The 23,048-nt window shown below is 45.5% G+C and overlaps 1 long non-coding RNA gene across 2 annotated transcripts in view; it reads left to right on the top strand.

Annotated features, from left to right (window-relative positions):
* LOC140453724 (uncharacterized) overlaps positions 1-23,048 on the top strand; it is a 47,264-nt gene that overhangs the window by 7,829 nt on the left and 16,387 nt on the right. Inside the window, exon 2 of one of the 2 annotated variants that reach the window (XR_011952473.1) lies at positions 20,487-20,582. This is a non-coding gene — a long non-coding RNA (uncharacterized lncRNA). Of the gene's footprint in view, positions 1-19,931; positions 20,583-23,048 lie in introns of those variants that run through there. The other variant, XR_011952474.1, reaches the window with a different exon arrangement.

Below are 23,048 nucleotides of genomic sequence, written 5' to 3'. Positions count from 1 at the left end.
TGTGTCCAGTGACCAAAACCATTGCCAAATAAGCAGTTTTTCAAGAATGCCTTAAAGGAAGAAAGTAGATCTTAGAGGGTTAGAGTGGGGATTCCAGAACATGTTCCCTTGGAGTCTATAGAAACCGTCACACAGGTGAACTCAAAAATAAACACATCATTGAGAGTCTGAACTAAAATGAGATATTATTGAGATATGAAAGGGTGTGTGGTGCAGGAATTAATTCAAAGGTGCGATAGTAAATTGTTGTTGCTTACAAATGGGAGTCTTTTGATTGATCGGCAAGTTTTGGTACAAGTGAGCACTTCAGCAGTAGAGTTTTCAATATTCTTGAGATTATAGGGAGGGTGAATGTGGGATACTGGCCAGGAGTGGGTTTAGATAATGAAATCTAGAGTCAACAAAAGGAATGAATGAGAGTTTCAGCAAATGAGCTGAGACTGTGGTGAGGTCAGGTGATATCACTGAAGTCGAAATAGTGGACTTGGAGGGGGGCTGGCCTGTCATACTCACCTCATTCAGCTGTTTGTCAGTTTGTGAATCAAGTCAGTAACAAGCTCAGGAACTGAGTGGCCCTGGCAGAACCCAAACTGGGCATCGCTGAGCAGGTTATTGCTGAGCAGCTGTGTGACAGCACTGTTGATGACACCTTCCATCAATTCACTGCTGAGCGAGTGTGGACTGATAGAGGGGAATTGGCTGAGTTGGATCTGCCCTGTGTTTTTGTGTTGGAACATCCCTGTGCAATGTTCCACAAAGTCAAGCTGGAACAGTACTTGTCTTGTTGGGCAGCAGGTTCTGGAGCCAACAGCCAACAGTATTATTGCCAGAATATTGGCAGGGCCCATACCTTTACACTACTTATTTCAAATCAGATCAAGAAATGGATGAGTTTTAAACCAAGTCGATTCATATCTGTGATGTCAGGGACCAATGGAGAAGGCTCATCTACTTGGCACTGCTGGCTGAAAATCGCTGCTAATGCTGTCCTCTTATCTGTTGCATGAATGTGTGAGACCCCTCCATCGGTAAGGGTGGGGATATCTGTGATGTTTCCTCCAGTGAGTTGTTTAATTGTCCATCACTATTCTTGGTGTGGCAGAGCTGCAGAACTCCGATCTAATCTGTTGGTTATGGGATCACTTAGTTCTATTTGGTGTTGCTTGTGCTGTTTGGCATGCAGGTTTGGTAGCTGCACCAGGTTGGCACCTCATTTTTAGGTATGCCTGGTACTGCTCCTGACATGCACTCCTGCATTCACCATTGAACCAGGGTTGATTCCCCTGGCTTGATGTTCATGGTTAAGTGGGGGATATCAGGCCATGAGATTTCAGATTGGGCTGGAGTACAGTTCTGCTGCTGTTGTTGGCCCACAGTGAGACAGAAGTTGGAGGGTCAAGAGGGCTGATTGTGTGGTTGTATTTGCCAGTGCATTGGTAGATGTAATGTGGTCCATCCAGTTTCATTCCTTTGTTGAGACTGTGCAGTGATTAATGAGTGACTTGATGGGCCACTGTCGGGTTTCTTTCCCTCAAGGACATTGTCAATGGCAGAAAAAACATCCCCAATGGTTCCATGGCAAAGAGTAGATTCTTCATTCCATTTATTTTTTTCTTGAATTCAGAGCCACCCTCTACCGATTTGGGATTCAAACCTGAACTTCAGTTGTATATTTTAATATTCTTGATAAATGATAAATATGTCAGGTTTGTTCACTTATTTTTAGAATCACTATCACAGGTTTTGTTTATTGTTTTGGAAATAAAAACACTGTCCATTATCCTGTCTCCTCCATCCTCCCCCCCCCCCCCCCCCAACAACAAGAGTGAGGAGCACGTGGAGATTCTCTGTCAATAACATTGAGACAATCCAATCAGCTGCCTCTGCTTCTTTCCTCCCTCTCCACTAGCCCACCGAGCCACACTGCCTCACAAGGGTGCTCCTCATTTTAGTCCTAAACTTGCATTTCCTCGAGTCCCTTGTCAAGCCTTATTAGAGGTCATCTTGACCATTTACCCTAGTGTAGCTAAATCATGGACATTCCAAATCTCTGTCTCATCCTCCTGCTTGTCACCGCACTCCCTCCCTCCCTCCCTCCACCACCGCCCCCACCTTGCAATTCACAGATATTGTTCCATGATCTGTCTGTCTTTTCTGGTTATGTCCTTCTCTCCCATTCTGCTAAAACCTAATATTTGACCTCACCATCATTGGAAAATCCTGCTCCGTCTCCACTCTCCCTTTCCTTTCTGAATTCATTGTATTTGGTGTCCCTCCACGATCTATCCTTAGTTCGTCCTGTTTCTCACCTACACACTGCCAGGAGGTGACATTGTCCAAAAGCACCGTGTTAGGTTTCACATGTACACTGACAATGCCCAGCTCTCCCTCCCCATCATCCCTCTCCATTACTCCACGGTTACTCAGTTATCAAACTGCTTACCACGCTTCGATTAGCTGCAATTCCCTCCAATGAAACACTGTAATTGTTAAACCCATTGCCTTCAGTTGTTATTCCAAATACATTTTCCTTCCTGCTGTGTCCCTCCCTCTCACTGGGAAGTGTCTGAGGCAGAACTACATTCTTCACAATATTGCTTTCATCTCTGACCCCAAGGTGACCTCCTGATCAGACATCTACACAATCACAAACACCAGGATTTCCAATCTCTTAAACGTTGCTTGTCCCCCTTCTCACCCCAGCTCCATTGCTACTGAAACCCCTTACCTGCGTCGGTGTTGCCTTTAACTTGACAAATCTGAAACAGCACCCTTAATTCCGCGACTGACCCAGAATCTGGTTCAAGACTCACCCGTAATGGGACACATCCTCTCCATATTTACCCTGTCAAACCTTGACAGATTCCTGTATGTTTCAAAGAGATCACCTCTCATTCTTCCAAAGTCCAGTTAGTATATTCCCAACTTATTCAGCCTTTGCTTACAGGATAATCCCTTCAAAACAGGGATCATCCCAATGGATCTTCTCTGAAATACCTCCAATAAACTGCTCTATTTCATGAACTAAAGTGACCAAATCTGTTCACGTTACTCCAGTTGTGGTCTCACTCGCCATTTGTTTAGTTGCCCTAAGATATATATTCCAAACTCTTTGAAATAAGGGACAGCATTCCATTCTCTTTCCTGATTCCATGTTGTAACTATGTGCTCGCTTTCTGTGTTTCCTGCTCATTTTCCCCCAGTCCCTTTGTGGTGCAGCTTTCTACAGTTTATCCCAAGTTATACTCTATTTGCCAACTTGTTGCCCAGGTATACTGTAAATATCTCTCTGTAAACTGTTTATAACCTTTTGGAACTTTCCTGTTATGCCTTTTCTAGGAGATTTCCCCCCTCATTATTTGAAACATGTACTGTGAGCACTGGGCAGTGGGAAGCATGCTCAGTTGCTATCTTTCAGGGATACTCTGTTTCATGACTGGGAGGAGCTTGCTGCCCATTGGTCAGAATGGAGACAACTTGCCCATCAAGGTGCATGAGCCTTTCACACCCCATGTCTTATTGAGGAGGCACAGGGGCAGAATGGAAGGAAAGAAAAGGAAGCAAATCCTGCTCTCCATATCTCACTGAATCTTGGAACATTCTGTCCCATGTTGAGTCACATGAAGTCCCAAGGTGGAAACTCATAGAAACCCACATAGATCTGTCCTTGAATTGCCTGCTAACCTCCACCAGGGGTAATGTGTACAGTCCTCCTGGGCCAGGAGGAGGGGATTGTATGAGTTTCAAACTTGAACTGACAGTGACGGATTTTATAAACTTGTATTACAGCAGATATTCAGATGGTAATTTCAGTCATTGTAACGCCAAACTCTGACAGAATTACTCAATACATCAGGCCCTGGATATTCGTATTGTGTGAGAGTATTGTGTTCCAGATCAATACCATTTGCTGAATAAAAGTTCTCCTTTGAATCAAACCATCCTCTCAATAGATCTTCCCAAATCTTCAACATGTGTCCAGTAATCCTTGTATAATGAGCTGAAGGGTCTAAGGTTTATTATAATATGTAACTTTTGTAAACCGCTTTGTCACAGCTCCCCAAATTTCCTTTGCTACAAGGAGAGCACACTCAGTTTTTCTAAACTGCTGATTCCCCAATGTCTGTTTGCTCTCTATAAGGTTCACATCGGGATTGTATTGGAACATTCTCCACTTGCCTGCATCAGTGCACACCCTTCCCCCCCCCCCCCCCCCCCACAACAATATTAAAGAAAGTGAACATCCTCCAGGATAAAGCACTGTACCTGAGTAGTTTCCCATCCACCACCTTCAGCATTCCCTCGAGGCACAGTGGCATCACTGTGTAAAAGTTCAAGTCAGCATTGTCCTACTGTGCTCATTAGAGCTCATTAGAGAGAGATGTCTGGTAGTGGTCAACCTGAATATTACCACAGCACAGGCAAGGGGAGAGGTTGAAAAGGATAGTCCATTAATTGTGGATGGTTATTCTTGATGTGTATTAGCAACACACATGTCACGTGAACAATTAATGTTAAAAAATCCCCACAAATTCTGCAACTAAAATCCCCCATTCCTTGAACCATCTTGGTAAATCTCCTATGCCCTGTCTCAGGGACCCTGCCATCCTTCACAATGTGTGGGCGACCTGTGGTTCGCCCAGACCTAGCTGCTCTGAACCTGTGGGTGATAGCATAGAGCCACAGTTGCACTAAACCTCACTGTCTGGAAGTGAGTGAGAGACAGAAATCCCGAACGCATTTAAAATCTATTTAGGAACACACTTGCAAGGCCAAGGCTGACAGGTCTTTGTGCTCTGTGCTGGAAAATGGGATTAAAATAGTTAGCTGGTAGATTTCTTTGCAGCATAAACCCAATGGACCACAAAACCGTTTTCTGTCATGTAGACCACAGACGCATAATATAGGAATATGACAAGCCACAATAGAATCCAGGTCAGAGAAGGTGATATTAGAATAGATGATACGTGATTGATTAATGTTTTTTGGAGGAAAATGTGACAGAGGTTAAGCGGGACATTGTGGAGCTCTGGGTGCAGGAATCTGAAATAAAAATGGGTTATCCTGAAGGTTGGAATTAAAGAAAGGCACATCACAGAGATTTGAGAGGGTGGACAAGATTAAAGATAGAAAGTGTGTTGAGACTGGAAGAGATTAGAGGTTGGAGGATATTGCAGAGATTTTGAGATGTTTTTGATACCAGAGATAGTGGTAGTTCTGAGGCTAGAGAAGAATTATAGAGATAAGGATGAGTTGTTAGCTTTCCCAACACGACCTCTTTACTGATAATGATTGTTTCTCTGTCCTCATCTGCCATTGCCTCCATAGGCCTGCGACAATGAGAGTACGCAGATAGTATGTTCCCGTAAAGGCTAAGGCTGGGAGGCGTCAAGAATGCTGCATGACCTGCAAAATTGAGGCTCTGGTCAAGAAAATGAAGGAAGGATATGGCAGGTGTTTGTGTCAATCCCTAGAGGACTATAAGGGAAGTAGGAGTATACTCGTGGAAAACCAGGAGGCAAAAAAGGGGACATGAGATAGCTTTGGGAAATAGGTTTAAGGAGAATCCAAAGAGATTCTACAAATACACGAAAGACAAAAGAATAACTAGGCAGAGAATAGCGACCCTCAAAGATCAACAAGACTGTCTATGGAACAGCAGGAGGTGGGAGAGATTCTATAAGTATTTCATGTCAGTTTTTACTGAAAGGGGATATGAAAGTGAGAGAAGTTGGAGAAATAAATAGTGATAACTTGGCAAGTGTACATATTACAGTGGAGGTAGTACTGGATGTCTTAAAATGCATAAAGGTGGATAAATCCCTGAATCTGATCAGGTGTATCCCAGAACTTTGTGAGTAAATAGGGAAGCTTTTGCTGGGCCCCTCGCTGCGATATTTGTATCATTGATCGCCACAGGTGAGGTGCTGGAAGATGGGTGCCATTATTTGAGAAAGGTGGTAAGGAAAAGCCAGGGAACTATAGACCGGTGAGCCTGAAGTCAGTGGCAGAGAAGTTGTTGGAAGGGATTCTCCGGGACAGGATTTACAAGTTATTGGAAAGGCAAGAAATGATTAGGGAGAGTCAGCATGGCTTTGTGCATTGAAATCAGTAACTTGGACTTGAGAAAGACACAAGGTTTCACATAACACACTGGTTAGCAGGTTCAGTACCATAGAATTCTGGCGGAACTAGCTGTTTGGATACGGAATTGGCTGGAAGGTCAAAGAATTATAGACGGACAGCACAGAAACAGAGACCCGTCAGTCCAACCAGTACATGCTGATCAGATATCCCAATGTAATCTAGTCCCACCTGTCCGCACCAGGCCCATATCCTTCCTATTCATATACACATGAAGATGCCTTTTAAATGTTGCAATCGTAATGGCCTCTACCACTTCCTCTGGCAGCTCATTCCATACACGTACCACCCTCTGTGTGAAAACGTTGCCTCTCAAGTCTCTTTAAAGTCTTTCCCCTCCTACCATAAACCTATGCCCTCTAGTGCTGGGATCCCCCACGCCAGGGAAAAGATTTGTCTATTTATCCTATCCATGCACCTCATGTTTTTATATACATAGATAAGATCACCTCTCAGCTTCCGACACTGCAGGGAATACAGCCCCAGTCCATCCAACCTCTATTCAACCCCCAGCCTAGCTCAAATCCTCCAACTCTGGCAACATTCTTGTAAATCTTTTCTGAACCCTTTCAAGTTTCACAACATCCTTCCAATAGGAGGGAGACCAGATTCGTATGCAACGTTCCAAAAGTGGCCTAACCAATGTCCTGTACAGCTGCAACATGATCTCATAACTCCTGTACTCAATACTTTGTCCGATAAAGGCAAGCATACCAAATGCCGCCTTCACTATCCTATCTACCTGCACTCCAAGGTTTCTTTGTTCAGTAACACTCCTCAGGACCTTACCATTAAGTGTATAAGTCCTGCTAAGATTTGTTTTCCCAAAATGCCACTCCTCAGCCATTCACCCATCTGACCGAGATCTCATTGTACTCTGTGGTAATCTTTTTCACTGTCCACTATACCTCCAGTTTTGGTGTCAACTCACTAACTATACCTCCTATGTTCACATCTAAGTCATTGATATAAATGACGAAAGGTGATCCTTGTAACACTCCACTAGTCACAGGCCTCCAGTCTGAAAAGCGACCCTCCATCACCACCCTCTGTCTTCCGACATTGAGCCAGTTCTGTATCCAAATGGTTAGATCTCCCTGTATGCCATGAGCTCTAACCTTGTTGAGCAGTCAGTGTCAAAGTGGAGGGTGCTTTTTGGACAGGAAGCCTGTGATGAGCAATATGCTGTCAGGCTGGGTGCTTGGTCCACTGCATTTTGCCATTTATATAAATGATTTCTATGTGAATATAGGAGCTATGGTTAGTAGGTTTACAATAGACACCAAAATTGGAGGTGCAATGGACAGCAAAGTTACCTGAGAGTACAATGAGGCTCCGATCAAATGGGCTGAGGAGTGGCAGATGAAGTTTAATTTAGATAAATGTGAGGTTCTGCATTTTGGAAAAGCAAATCAGGGCAGGATGTCTACACTTAATGGGAAGGTCCAGGGAGTGTTGCTGAACAAAGAGATCTTGGAGTGCAGGTTCATAATTCCTTGAAAGTGGAATCATAGATAGGCAGGGTAGTGAAGAAAGTGTTTGGTGTACTTGCCTTTATTGGTCTGTGCATTGAGTTCAGGAGTTGTGACGTCATTTTGCGGCTGTAAAGGGCATTCATTCAGCCACTTCTGGAATTCTGCTTTCAGTCCTGGTCTCCCCGCTATTGGAATGATATTGTGAAACTTGAAAGTATTCAGAAAAGATGCAAAGATGTTGCCAGGGTTGAGGGATTGAGCTATAGGGAGAGGCTGAATAGACTGAGGCTGTTTTCACTGGAGAATCGGATGCTGAGAGGTGACCATAGAGGTTGATAAAATTGTTAGGGGCATGGATAGGGTAAACAGCCAGGGTCTTATTCCTGTTTAGGTGAGTCCAAAACTAGAAAGCACAGGCATGAGGGAAAAGATTGAAAAGGGATATTAGGGGCAAAGTTTCAAGCTGAACGTAGTATGTGTATGGAATGAGCTGCCAGAGAAAGTGTGGAGGCCGGTACATTTACAACATTTAAAAGGCATCTCACTGTATATGTGATTGGGAAAGGTTTAGAAGGCTATGGGCCAAGTGCTGGCATATGGGCCGAGATTAATTTAGGATATCTGGTCGGCATGGACAAGTTGGACTGAAAGGTCTGTTTCTGTGCTGTACATCTCTATGGCACTAATCAATTAAAATTAAGATAGTTTTCTCTTTTATGGAGAGTTAGCAGAAGGCCAGACAATTCTCCTTGGAGCTGAGAAGGTTAAGCAGTGATTTCAACCTGGAGTTGATTTGTTTCCAGGGTATTTCATTTACAGAGAGACAGAGTGAGAAATTTTTAACGTCACAATTTTTAGTAACTATTTTCAGGTAACTGGCAAATAATGCAGAGGAAAAATGTGAAGATTATTTTACTCACTAATTTCTGAGCATTTGGAACAGTTTGACGGACAGCTGGATGCAGATTCAGTAATTATTATCAAAACAAATTTGAAATTTAACATTTTTAAGGAAGGATTTGGAGGGCTATGTGCAAATGGAAGGTGAGTTGGGACTGACTGGTACCATCTCCAGAGGGGGAGAGTACAGCCCCAATGGGCGGAATGGCCTCCAGCCCCTGTGCTCTGTGATACTGACCCATTCACTGTGAATGATGAAGCTCATCACAGGGCAGAGCCGTAGAGATGTACAGCATGAAAATAAACCCTTTGGTTAAACTGGTCCATGCTGACCAGATATCCCAACCTAGTCTAGACCCACTTGCCAACACTTGGCACATATCACTCTACACACTTCCTATTCATATGCCCATCCAGATGCCAAATGGTTTAATTGTACCAACATCCTCCACTTCCTGACAGAAAATTCCTTACACGCACCAACATCAGTGGGTAAAAATATTGCCCCTCAGATCCATTTTAAATTCTTCCCGTCTCATCTTAAACCTATGCCCTCTCATTCTGGACTCCCCCAAACCAGGGAAATGACCTTGTCTATTTATCCTACCCATGCCCCTCATGGTTTTATAAATGTCTGAGGTCACCCCTCAGCCTCTGATGCACCTGGGAGGATCCCATCACGCATGTCACAATGGGGCCTGGCTGATTGACACAGCTTCAAACCAATAGGAGAGTTGGCATGATCCTCTAGCCAATGGGAGTGAATGAGGGGTGGGTCCAGCAGGCCAACACACGACCATCAGCTTTGCAGGCGCAGTGTCACTGTGACGGGGGACTGAATGTTAAGGAGTGGGAGAGACAGCAGATACTGGGAGAGAGATGGAGTTAGTGTGGACTGGGAAGGTGGACTGTTTCAGTCTGCTGGACCTGAATTAGATACTCCGGGTAAATTAGAACCTAAAGAACTTCGGATGCTGTAAATCACGCACAACAACCAGAAGGTACTGGAAATGCTCAGCAGATCTGGCAGCATCTGTGAAAATAAATCAGTTCGCATTTTCGATCCAATGACGCTTCCTCAGGAACTGATGTTACTGAGAAAAAAAAGTCTGTTTTTATGCAGAAGGTAGGGGTTAAGGAGTAAATGATAAGTGGGGATAGAGTCAAAAGAGAGAGATAGGAGCAGTTAGACAAAGGAGTGGATAACGATCTGACGGGGGAAAGGTGAATACCTGTTTATGGGGACTGTTAGTGGCTCACCATAGGTAGTGTGTAATGGCAGGCTACGTAATAACAAGGCCTGGTATGTGGGGTAGGGGGGAAAGACACTAGGACGTGGGAGAGTTCAGGACCTAAAATTATTGAATTTTATGTTGAAGCCAGAGGGTTGCAGGGTCCCCGAGTGGGAGATGAGGTGTTGTTCTTCCGGTTTGTGTTGAAGTGTGGCGCTGGAAAAGCACAGCAGGTCAGGCAGCATCCAAGGAGCAGGAGAATTGACGTATTGGGCATGTCAGCACTTCATCAGAAATGTGGGTGGTGGAATACGGCTGAGAGATAAATATGGAGGGGTGTTTGGGGTTGGGGGGAGGGAGCTAGGGAGGCAATAGGTGGTTGCAGATGGAGGGTAGTGATGAGAGGGCGGAATGGACAATTGGAAAGGAAGATGGGCAGGTGGGACTGTTCAAGTGGCCAGTGCTGAGTTTGAGGGTTGAATCTGAGATAAGTTGGGGAATGGGAGATGAGGAAACCTTGATGCCGTGTGGTTGAAAGTTCCCAAGGTGGAAGATGAGGTGTTCTTCCTCCAGGTGTCGGGTGGCTCGGATTTGGGATGGAGGACTTGCATGTCCTTGGCAGCATGGTGACGGAGGGGGTGGGGGGTAGCCAAAGTGGTCAGCCACAGGGCGGTGGGGTTGGTTGGTGCATGTGTCCCAGAAATTGTGAAATATTCCACAATTTGGTGTCCTGAGAGCATGGGACACAATAGGTGAGGTGCTTGGGAGGGCAAGGAAATCTCTGCTGGATGTAGGAGCATCCAGTGGTGCCTTGGCTGGAGGTGAGGGGAAGGTGTGGGTACAGGTTTTTCACCTCTTTCAGTGGCAAGCGAAGGTGCCTGGAGTGGAGGGTGGGTTGGTGGGGACCGTGGATCGAACGTGGAAGTTACAGACGGTATGGTCTCTGTGAAATGCTGAAAGGGGTGGGGAGGGAAATATATCTCAGGTGGTTGGATCTGATGGTGGAAAGAGCAGAGGATGATGCGTTTTTTATGGGTGGAAGGTGAGGATGGTGGGATTCCATCTTTGTTGCATTTGGAGGGGTGGGGTTCAAGGGCAGTGGTGTGTGAAGTGGAGGAGATACACTGGAGGGCATTGTTGACCACATGTGAGGGGAAATTGCAGCCCTTGAAATACGAAGCCATTTGGTATGTTCTGAAGTGTTCTTCCAGCTTGCATCAAGCTTCACTGGAACACCGCAGTAAGCATGAGGCAGTGATGTTGGACAGGGAACAGTCTTGTGTGTTAAAGAGCAGGCAACTGGAAGCTGAGGGTCTTTTTTGCAGGCACAATGTAGATCATGAGCCACCATTTCCACCACTGCCACTGAGATGCTAGAAGGTTCCTGTCTCCTCCAAAAACAGCTTTCCACCTTCCCATTCCTTTATCTTTCCAAATGTTCCTGTGTCTCTGTCCTGTGTCCAAATGTTTGGGCTCTCTCCCCACCTATTATTTACTGTTTAACCCCTATCTCCAGTAGTCCAAAGATGTGCAGGTTAGGAGAATTGGCCCAGCTAAATTTCCCGTAGTGTTCAGGGATGTGCATTAGTCCGGGGAAATGGTGAGTATTAGGGTAGGGGAATGGGTCTGGGTGGATGTGGAATTGTTGGGCCGAAGGGCCTGTTTCCTGTGGGGATTCTAATTTTCCCAGCTGCCATCGGTTCTGAGGAAGGGTCACTGGACCCATGATGGCCCTTGGTGTGTGCAGGTGGAAGAAATGGGAAAGGGGAGAGTGGCACCAGAAACGGGATGAAATGTATCAGTGTAGACTGGGAGGGTTTAGTTGCACTCTGTGCAGGTCGTTAGCCTGAATTAGAAACACTTGGTCCCACGTTTGCAGCAAAGGGGAAGATGGCTTGGGCCTCAGGCAGTGAGAGGTCCTGGGTTCTGGCCACCATCTTTATTTGGGGCAAGGTACAGCAAGGAGCATGCACGTATCCTCTTCCTGGGTGGGGGCGGGGTGATTTGAAGAGGAGCATTTACACATCAAACACATACCAAGAGAAGTGTTTGTCTTCACTATTCATCTTGCACTGACTGAGCTTTGTTTTGTGAATTCAGTTTATAGGATATTAATTCAGAATAATTGAGACTGGGATCTTCAAAAAACAAGTTTCTACAGTCAGCGGAGTCATCAGGATCTGAATATCATTGGCATTTAACTGGAACGAGAAAAGTTTGTCTGTTCTGTCTGTGGGAAAATATCTTCAATATTTTTGTCAAGCCAAAAGCAGAAAGATGTTCAAGTTCATGGTTGGATCCCCCTTGCGTTCAATTCTTGGCCCTGTGGCTGCGGAAGGAGGTATTGGCCTGAGAGAGAGCAGAGATTTATCCAAATTACACCTCGTCCTTTTGCAGGAACTGTCAGATTTAGTCTCAATCATCCACTTTATAATGTTAATCCTTAAACTCCCTAGTTCCAATTCTCCACAAATTTCTCGTGGACTCAAATTCCAGCTCCATTTCAGGTGGAACGTTCCAGATTCTGACAACTGTCTGTTCATTCAGAAACTGCTGAAGTCCATTTTGACTCTGAATTGAGTCTGAATTGGGCTAAATTGAAAGATGCAATGCTTGTCTGAGCTCCCATTGAGATGTGTTAGAACAGTACAGGAGGCTGAGGGAAGTGTAGGTGTGAGCAGACAATGAAAATGACAGGGCTGCACTATGAGGGCTGCTTGGCTCAATGAGAGTGTTTTGGAGTTGGGTGTAAATAGTGAGGTGAGACAGGGAGAAGGTGAAGCTGAAACTCAGTTTTAGTTCAGGCCTTTCAGAAATTCACAGTCCCAATGGGAATAGCCAATTTGTCAGTGATACCTGCGGGGTGTTTAAGTTTTTAAAGTATGACATATCAGCTTAAGTAAAGTTTTGTTTTGTTATGGACATGATTGAACGGAAGGAAGGTTGCTCACTCATTTAAATTCTCTTAATGGGAGTAACTAGATGAATGTAGAGAGACGTTGTGACAGGAGCCCTCAGACCCGTGGTGTGCTCCTCTTGCACAATGTGGGAAATAAGGGCCGCTTCCAGTGTCCCTGACAGCTATTTGTGCAGGAAGGGTTCCCATCTGCAGCTACTGGGAAACTGCTTTTCAGAGCTGGAGCTGTGAGTGGACTCACTGTGGAGCATCTGCATTACTGAGAATGTTATGGACAGCACGTTTAGTGACTTAGTCACCCTGCAGATGAGAGTTACACAGGCAGAAAGGGAATGGGTGAACATCAGATCTAGTAAAAGGCTCAGGAAGCGGGTACAGGAGTCCCCTGTTGTTATCCCCTTCTCATACAGATACTGTATACCGCTTGGGATTCTGTAAGGGCGTGAATGGGTGGGGTAGCTTCTCGGAAAATCAGCAACAGCCAGGTTCATGACACCACAGAGAGCTCTGCTGATCAGAACAAGAGGACTAAGAGTGGCAGGGCTATAGTGACAGGGGATTCAATAATCAGGGGTACAGCCAGGCACTTCTGTGCCCACAGACATGAATCCAGGATGGTATGCAATCTCCCTTGTGCCAAGGTCCATGATATCATGGAGTGGCTGCAGGACGTTCTGGAGCTGGAGGGTAAACAGCCCGTGGTCGTGGAACACACAGATACCAACAATATCGCTAAACAGAGGGATGAGGGCCTGAAAGCTGGATATAGGGAGAGCAGAGATACATTACAATGTAGCTCCTGAAATGTAATAATGTCAGACTTACTCCCAGTGCCATGTGCTAATGAGAGCAGGAATGAGAAGGTAGATCAGCTTGATGTGTGGCTGGGGAAATGCTGTACCACAGAAGGGTTTTGATTCTTCAGGCACTGGGACTGTTTCTGGGTGGGACCTGTATCAGCCTGACCGGTTACCCCTGGGCAGAGCTGAGACAAATCCGGTGGGGGCTTTTGCCCGTTCTATTGGTGAGTTTGTAACTAGTCTAGCAGGGGGGTGTGAACTAAAGTGTAGGCTTAGATGGGTCAGATTCAGGACAGGGAATGGGAGGTAGAATATTAGTGATGTCGTTAGCGGCTCAGAAAGCCAAAGGAAAGGAGGATTAAACGAAGATTGAGTCTCTCTTAGCCATCAGTCCTGACATCCCAGGAATGTGACTCAACAAAATATGGAGCTGTGTACATGTCTATGACTCTGTGCTTCAGCAAAATGGTGGAAATCTGCAATAAAAACAAAAAGTGCTGGAGATCCTCAGCAAGTCTGTCAGCATCTGAAATGATGACAGATGCAGGAAACATTGCAGCCTTAAAGAAGTGTTCAGATGGTCCCACCAAGCACTACAATATCGATTACACGCTGAGTGCCAGAACGTGGGACTAGAATAAATAGGTGCTTAATGACCAGCATGAATACGATGGGGATGGAAACTTGACGTTTCGGATCAGGGCTATTTATCAAGATTGACAAAGGGTCCTGACCCAAAACATCAACCTTTCTGCTCCTCTGATGCTGCCTGACCTGCTGCACCTCCCCAGGTCCACATTGTACAGACTCTGACTTCCAGCATCTGCAGTCCTTAATTATCTTCACATCCCAGGACTCATCTGGTGATCCTCATTTACACTCTCTCAATAACCAGGAGAGCCTTCTTTGGAAAAGGGGAACAAAGGTGTATACAGTACACCAGGTGTGGTCTCACCAAGGCCCTTCCAGAAAGGGATCCCTGCCCCCATCTTATCCATAATGGTCATCAAGCACACATGCCTGGTGTGATCATCTCAACACTTCTTCAAGGCTGCAATGTTTCCTGCATCTGTCACCATTTCAGATGCTGCCAGACCTGCTGAGGATCTCCAGCGCTTTGTTTTCTCTGTTATAGAGTATTGAAAGGCGGGATTTGCATTTGAGAAATTCAAATTGAACTTCATGTTACTGGATCCGTGCCGATCTGAATATCATTGACCTTTTCATCTGGAAGGAAAGGTTTGCATTCTGTCCATGGACGAATATTTCAAATGTCCGTGTGACTGGAAAAAAAAGTACTGAGACAGCGAAGTCCATGTTAGCATGGGGACTTGGTTTTTGAAAGTCTAAAAAATCATGGCACATTTCCCTGGAAAAGGTAAGACACAGATTGGTTTTGTATGAGGACAATTAACCATGAAACCAGAAAGACAAAAGGATTCCTGCATCATGGAAAAATATATGAAAATGGGATTGTTGTAATGGAGTGAGTTATCGATCATTGATTGTAATCCATTGGCGTTGTCACATCGGTTCCAGTGCCGTGGGGAAACACAGGAAATTTGATAAGTGCAGTGTAGGTTTGTTATTCAACTGAAAAGGTGAAGAAGAAATTTACAAGGATGATGCCAGGGCTCAGGGGTCTGAGTTACAGGGAGAGGTTGGACAAGTGAGGACATTTTTGTTTCGAGCAGAGGAAACTACGGGGGAATATTTTATAGTAGTGTATAAGACCATGAGAGGCATGGGTAAGGTGAATGCACTCGGTCTTTTTCCCAGGGACTCAAGGATTGGAGGGCATCAGGTTAAAGTTAGAGGAGAAAGAATACATGGGAACCTGAGGGGCAACTGTTCTACACAAAGGTGGTATGTATATGGAATGAGCTGCCAGTGGAAGTGGTTGAGGTGGGTATATTAACAACAAGTAAAAGACATTTGGACAAATACATGGATAGGAAAGTTTCAGAAGCAGATGGGCCAAGTGTAGGGAAATGGGGTTAGTGTGGATGGACATTCTGATTGGCATGAGCCAGTATGGGCCAAAGGGCCTGTCTCTGCTGCAGGACGTTATAACTCTAAGTGCATGTGCTATTTCTCCCCCTAACTCTGTTGGCATCATGGGATGTATTCTATCAGGGCAAGGAGACTTGTTTATCTTGAGCTCCATTAGCTTGCCCAGCTCTAACTCTTTCGTGATAATGGTTGTTTCTTGGTCTTCACCTTCCTCAGTCTCCTTATCAATTACTGGCATGTTCTTCGTATCCTCCACTGTGAAGACTGACTGCTGTGTATTCCTATTCCTAAACCCTGCTGGATAGGAATAACTGGGCACAGAACTCTGAGAGGTCTTCTGAGTCTTTATTGATGAGACACGGCAACTCCATGGATAGTGTGCATGCAAAACGCCTTCAGGCAGCATCAGATAACTCCCCGCCTGTCCGATGTATGGCTTCCCTTCTTATACCTTTTGTGGTTTGTGACTTTGAATACAGACTGTCTCTCAATATTATGTCCATGGCAACGGCAGTTCAAAAGTCTAGTTCAGTTTAGCACTTTGTGGTTAAACCACACACCCCTCCCCCACACCCCTGTGGCTCCCTCAAGTACCTGACAGGCACTTCAGTTTCAGTGGGGCTGTCTATCAGGATTCTGATGTGGAGGATCTGGGGTTGGGGTGGGTTGGACAGAGTTAAAAACCGCACATCACCAGGTTATAGTCCAACAGGTTTATTTGGAAGTACAGGCTTTTGGGGTGTGCTGTGATTTTTAACTTGATCAGGATTATCTCTATGGTAACAGTTAAGTGCTTCAACAATTACAGAGGCCATATGTCTCCCATTCAATAGGTTTCCCTCCAGCAGGTTAAAGTGCTATTCTGTCCCTGGTGATAGCTACTCATCACTTTTTATCCCCAATTCCATCATGCTTTCTGTTGAGCTTGGAAGTTTTTCCAATCTCCGAATTTATCCTTGGTCTTTGTCAATTTGTATGCCTTCTACTTCAATTTCATAGACTCCCTTATTGCCTTAGACATGGCAGATTACTCCTTTTCCTACAGTCCTTCCTTTTCACTGTTATATACTTTTGCTGAGAAATTTGAAAAATTACTTTGATATTCCTCCACTGTCCATCAACTGTCCGACAGTAAAGTCTTTGCTTCCAGTCTACATTAGCCAACTCCTGCCTCCTCCTATTGCAGTCTCCTTTGTTTAAGCACAGTATCTTAGGATTGGATTTAATCTTCCCGCTTTCCATCTGTGTTCTAAATTCTACCAGATTAATGACACGTCTTTTTATCAGGTTACAAGGGGAGGCGATGTTTCGTGGGTGTTTTGGTTTCATTGTCAGTGACCTTGGCTTTGCAACAAAGTACAGTATAGATATTCACAACAGAGTATTCTGGACGGTGTGAATGTACTACACAGTCTAAAACCATAAATCACTATCACCCCTCCATTTAAAATTGCAAAATCATTATCTCCTACAAGCTTCCTCACTACCTAAGTTTGGAATGATAATCCACCTGACTATCCTGCTGTTTCTGAAAATCTCCTTTGGTGAAGGTGGTGAGTTTTGGGTTCAGCTTTCCAGTTCACAACACATTGAGATAGGTACATTCTTCCTCATGAGAATAGAATAGAATCCCTATAGTGCAGAAACAGGGTATTCATCCATCGATTCCACACCAACCCTATGATGAGCATCCCATTCAGACCCACCCATTCCCTGTAACCTTCACCTTCACCTTCCGCAGTCTCCTTATCAATTACTGGCATGTTCTTCGTATCCTCCACTGTGAAGACTGACTGCTGTGTGCTCATATTCCTAAACCCTGCTGCATAGGAATAACTGGATAGGAATTTTCCCGTGGCTAATTGCCTAACCAACACACGCATGGACCCTGTGAGCAATTTGGCATGACCAATCCACCTAACATACACATCTTTGGACTGTGGGAGGAAACTGGAGCACCGAACAAAACCATGCAGACATGGGGAGAATGTGTAAACTCCACACAGTTGCCTAACGCTGGAATCAAACCCGGGTCCCTGACGCTGTGAGGCAGCCGTGCTAGCCACTGAGCCACCTCTGCTTAAAATCTGCTGCTCATTAATAACCTCCCCACCCCGCAATTGGCGGAATGTATATTCCTTTTGTCAGAAATCGAGGTGTCTAAGCAGATGTCTCAGTAAATCCCCGTGACAGCCCACATGTCCTGTGTGTCTGAATGGATATCCTGTACACAACACCATCCAGCCCACACTTTCTTTTACTTTCCAGGGACAGGTCTCCAGAGGCTTCATGGGGACTACAACTCCCACAGTCCTTCAGCCAGGGACCACACGTGTGTGGGGAAACCCACCATTGTACATGTACAGAATGTGGGCGGGTTTTGAAGCATGTTCTTTGGAGTAACCAGCAGAAAGCATTTCACACTGTGCTAGATAGTGAAGATTTGCAGACTGAAATCTCAAAATCAGGTGCAGATTGTGATTAAGTTGACCAGCATTTGATGAACCAAAGATGGAGAATCACTCGGCCAAAATCCTGCAACACTCTCTCTCCCATCATTGTCAGTCTATCTGTGACAAATGGACTGTGAATGGTTCAAGACAGCAGCTCACTACCATCTTCTCAAGGGTAACGAGAGATGGGGAATAAATGCTGGCTGAGCCAGTAATGCCCATAACCTGGAAATGGGTTCTATCTCTCGTTGCTGAAACCTAGTTGATGTTACTGCAGGATGATGAGGGACGCTGAGCGTGTCCTCCAGAAGGCAGCACCATCACATTACACTTGCCTACATCCACACAGTGACACCACAACGCCTCTGGAACAAAAGGCAGTGAAGCTAAATGAGGACTTAGATATAGTTCTTCAAGGTAAAGTCATGAATGGGGATTGGAACACAACAGGAACAGGAGACTGAGCTGGATGGTCAGCTGTTTCCCATTGAATGGTGGAGCAGGATTGAAAGGCCGAATGGCCTCCTCCTGCTGCTATCTTCCAGGTATGTATATAGTCATGGAGCCCGTGAAGGAAGAAGTAGGCAGGGAATATCCAGGCGATTGCACTTCCACAACAGTTTTCAGTGAGGAATGGTTTGATGGATTTTATTTAACATTTATCTTTAACACAAGGTTTCTAAATTTTGGCTTTAAAATGTTGCAAAAGCTTTTTGCACAGCAAATAAAATTAAAGAAAATAACGTAAACTGTCTGAATATAATAGTTTTAAAGCTTTCAACCTCCTGTAAAACAAAATCCTGTCTATTCCCAGACACCATCACTTTCCTGCGACTTAAACTCCAGGGAAATATTCCCTCCCTGTCTGAACCTTTGGTTTGATTTAACTGCTTTTCAGTTGTCATTCTGTGAGGTGTGAAGCATACTTTGTCCCTATTTCTCTGACTCCGAAATGTGAGCACAACAACCTTCCCACCATCAAAATTATCATTATGCCATTTTGCTTTTGGTTAACCTATAATCTCCAGCAGTGCAAAAGTGAGGACTACAGATGGTGGAAACCAGAGCCTAGATTAGGGTGGTGTTGGAAAAGGCCTCTCGCCAAAACGTTGATTTGTCCAGCTCCTCGGATCCTGCCTGACCTGCTGTGCTTTTCCAGCACCACTCTAATCTAGACATATAATCACCAGCAGTAAACCATTTGTGTAACCAATTGAATATTTCCAAACAAAGCCTATTACGGGTCAAGCAAACCATTACAAGTGACAGAGTGAGAAGGGACTAACTCAAAGTAGAGTTGTGGGGAGGGGGCAGTGATGGAGATAAAGTACTGTATCCCCTGCGGTGCCCACCTCTACCTAAAGGCATCGAGAGCATTGATCCACACGACATGCTCCTTCTCCAAGGACACCCTGCTGTGTAACCTTAGAATAAAATCATCGAATAAAATCCCTACAGTGTGGGAGGAGAGCATTGGCCCATCAGACCCCACCGACCATCCGAAGATCATCACGCCCAGAGCACTCCATCACTGTAACACTGCATTTCCCATGGCTGATCCACCGAGTCTGCATAATCCTGGATAGTGTGGTCAATTTAGCATGACTGATCCACCTGACCTGCACATTGTTGGACTAGGGGAGGAAACCAGAGCACCTGGAGGGGACCCACACTATAATGGGGAGAATGTGGGAACGCCACACAGGCTTTGACAAAGGCTGGACTCCAACCTTGTACCTGATGCTGTGAAGCAGCCGTGCTACAGTCACAATTGAAATCAAAACAGATGATCCCTGCTCCTTGTCACATTGCTGTTTGTGGAGACTTACTGCCCAGAGAGACATCCTGAGGTTCAGAAAGTGGCAATGTAAGTTCAGTCAAATCCAGCTCAGTTAATGTGGTTAACGACAACAACATCAATACTCCAACAGTGTCATCATGTACAAGGTCCACTCCTGACTCTGATGGGCAGTAACATCAGAATCAGAGTCCTGCAGTCCACACGGAGCAGGGGGATGACCACTTCCCTGTGAGCACTCACTGGTCTCTCAATCGTGTTGAAGATGCAGCAAATCCATTGTCACACAGAGGGGTGAACAGCTCCTACCCAGTTTGAACACGCTGGGGTCTCAGGGGATGGGATGAATCACTGAATCCCTTCTCCCACACTGAGCATCTGAATGGCCTCTCCTCTGGTGGGCTCCTTGAGGTCTCAGCAGGAGGGATGAATCACTGAATCCCTTCTCCCACATTGACCATCTGAATGTCCTCTCCCCTGTGTGGGCTCACTGGGGACTCTGCAGGTGCTGCATTTGAGTGAAACTCCCCCCACACTGGGAACAAGTGAATGACCTTTCCCCAGAGTGAGCTCGCTGGTGTTTAAGCAGGTCAGAGGACTGAGTGAATGCTTTCCCACACACTGAGCAGGTGAATGACCTCTCCCAGATGGGAATGCACTGATGTATCCGCAGGTGAGAGATTTGATTGAATCCTTTCTCACACATGGAGCAGGTGAAGGGTCTAAATCCACTGTGTCATCTCTGGTGCCTCAGCAGGTTGTAAGATCGTGTAAATCCCTTCCCATACGTGGGGCAAGTGAACGGCCTCTCTGCAGTGTGACTGTGTCGGTGGGTGTCCCACTGGGAGGGGTAAGTGAATTCCTAATTCTAATTGAGTACATCCTCCTGTTTTCTCGTTTGTTATTGACAGTCTCATTCCCCTCGCACCAGAGCCTGTTCCAGTGTTACAGAAACAACAGAATGGTCAGCTGCAGCTGGTCACCTGACTGATCACTGGACACGAACGGTTCCCTCTCCACAGATGCTGCCAGACCTACCGAATTTTTCTAGCAATTTCTGATTTCCCAGCATTTGCAGATGTTTAGTTTTCCAATACTCATCTTGTGTATTTCAGTGGAGTTTATTGATGAAATTAGAACGTTTTGAAAGTTGTACGTTAGGTCACACATCAGCTATGATCATCATCAATGGCAGAGCAGAATTGATGGGCTGAATGGCCTCCTCCTGTTCCAATGAAAGTTACCCATCGACAGCTTATTGTTACATTTCCCCTCACTGCTCACTTCATCTCCATGTCTAACACACTGTTACTGACTGAACAAACCTCCTGTGTTTGAACGAAACCTGCTCATGTTCAGTGGCTCCCTCTCCTGCCACCCGGGTTTAACTCTCATCATAGAATGCTGTCTTGTATTACTGCAGGAATGCCCACAAGGACTAATCCTGGATGTTGACGTTTGAGAGAAGATTTGTAGCTCGGGTGCTCGTTGTTGTGGTTCTGTTCGCCGAGCTGGGAATTTGTCTTGCAAACGTTTCGTCCCCTGTCTAGGTGACATCCTCAGTGCTTGGGAGCCTCCTGTGAAGCGCTTCTGTGATCTTTCCTCCAGCATTTATAGTGGCCTGTCTCTGCCGCTTCCGGTTGTCAGTTCGAGCTGTCCGCTGCAGTGGCCGGTATATTGGGTCCAGGTCGATGTGTTTGTTGATAGAGTCTGTGGATGAGTGCCATGCCTCTAGGAATTCCCTGGCTGTTCTCTGTTTGGCTTGCCCTATAATGGTAGTGTTGTCCCAGTCGAATTCATATTGCTTGTCACCTGTGTGTGTGGCTACTAAGGATAGCTGGTCGTGTCGTTTCATGGCTAGTTGGTGTTCATAGATACGGATCGTTAGCTGTCTTTCTGTTTGTCCTATGTAGTGTTTTGTGCAGTCCTTGCATGCAAAACCAATGTAGTGCACAAAATCCCATGCAAGGACCGCACAAAACACTACATAGGACGAACAGGAAGACAGCTAATGGTCCGAATCCATGAACACCAACTAGCCACGAAACGACACGACCAGCTATCCTTAGTAGCCACACACGCAGATGGCAAGCAACATGAATTCGACTGGGACAACACCATTATTATAGGACAAGCCAAACAGAGAACAGCCAGGGAATTCCTAGAGTCTGTGGATGAGTGCCATGCCTCTATCAACAAACACATCGACCTGGACCCAATATACCGGCCACTGCAGCGGACAGCTCGAACTGACAACCGGAAGCGGCAGAGACAGGCCACTATAAATGCCGGAGGAAAGATCACAGAAGCGCTTCACAGGAGGCTCCCAAGCACTGAGGATGTCACCTAGACAGGGGACGAAACGTTTGCAAGACAAATTCCCAGCTCGGCGAACAGAACCACAACAACTAATCCTGGAGTCTGTATCCCCTGGGATCCACAATCACCATTTATTTCCTTCTTCCTCTTTCATTCTGGCGATTGAACTCTCGGTTTCAATCCATTCTCCTGTCATGCTCTTCAACATGTCCATGTGGGTGGACGAGGGGCAGCTGGGATTTAATGAAGGGAAGTGGGGATTAGGCAGAAGCACGAGGAGAGGCGACAGCAAAGATCGTTCTCATTGTCAGGGCAGAGTTTCTCCATGTCCTAGTGAGTGGCGAGGCACCTGAGTTTATGGGGGAGGCAGATTCAATCCGGGATTTGGGAAAACACTCAGACATTGACCTGTCCATCTGAGTGTTAACTCAGACAGACAGAAAGAAAGATGCACATTAAAATTCACCTTTAAAGATCTGGGGCAATGAAACATGCTCCAATCCAATGATTGCAACCTCAAGTCTCTGAAAACACAGACACAAAACTTTCTACTTGTACCAGGCTGTCGCTGAGCCTCCTCTTTTCTTGAGAAAAGCGTTTGGAGCTGTTCAGCCTTTCCTGGTGATTATAACCGCTATGTTCCTGTAAGATTTGTGACTTAACCTTTATTTTCCTGTTCCTTGTGAATGATGAAAGTAGCAGAAACAGTTCCTGACCTGTGAGGGGTTTCAGTTGGAGTATTTATATTTACAAATCCATTCCCAACCTCACATACAGTGTGAAATTGATGTAAATTTGAAGGGAAGGAGTGAGTGAGCACCCACAGAATCATATGTATCTGAGTTGAATGAACCTGGCATTAGGAAAATGGGCCAACACTCACAACGAGTTAGAATCACAGAATCCCATAGGTGCAGACAGAGTGTATTCGGACCATCGAGTCTGCAATGATCTGCTCACCCACCCTACCCCCATAACCCCACATTAACAATGGCAA

Source organism: Chiloscyllium punctatum, chromosome 27 (assembly GCF_047496795.1).
Source record: "Chiloscyllium punctatum isolate Juve2018m chromosome 27, sChiPun1.3, whole genome shotgun sequence".
Lineage (NCBI taxonomy): Eukaryota > Metazoa > Chordata > Chondrichthyes > Orectolobiformes > Hemiscylliidae > Chiloscyllium > Chiloscyllium punctatum.
Note: the sequence above shows the minus strand (reverse complement) of the source record. Positions and strands in the feature narration are given on the sequence as shown.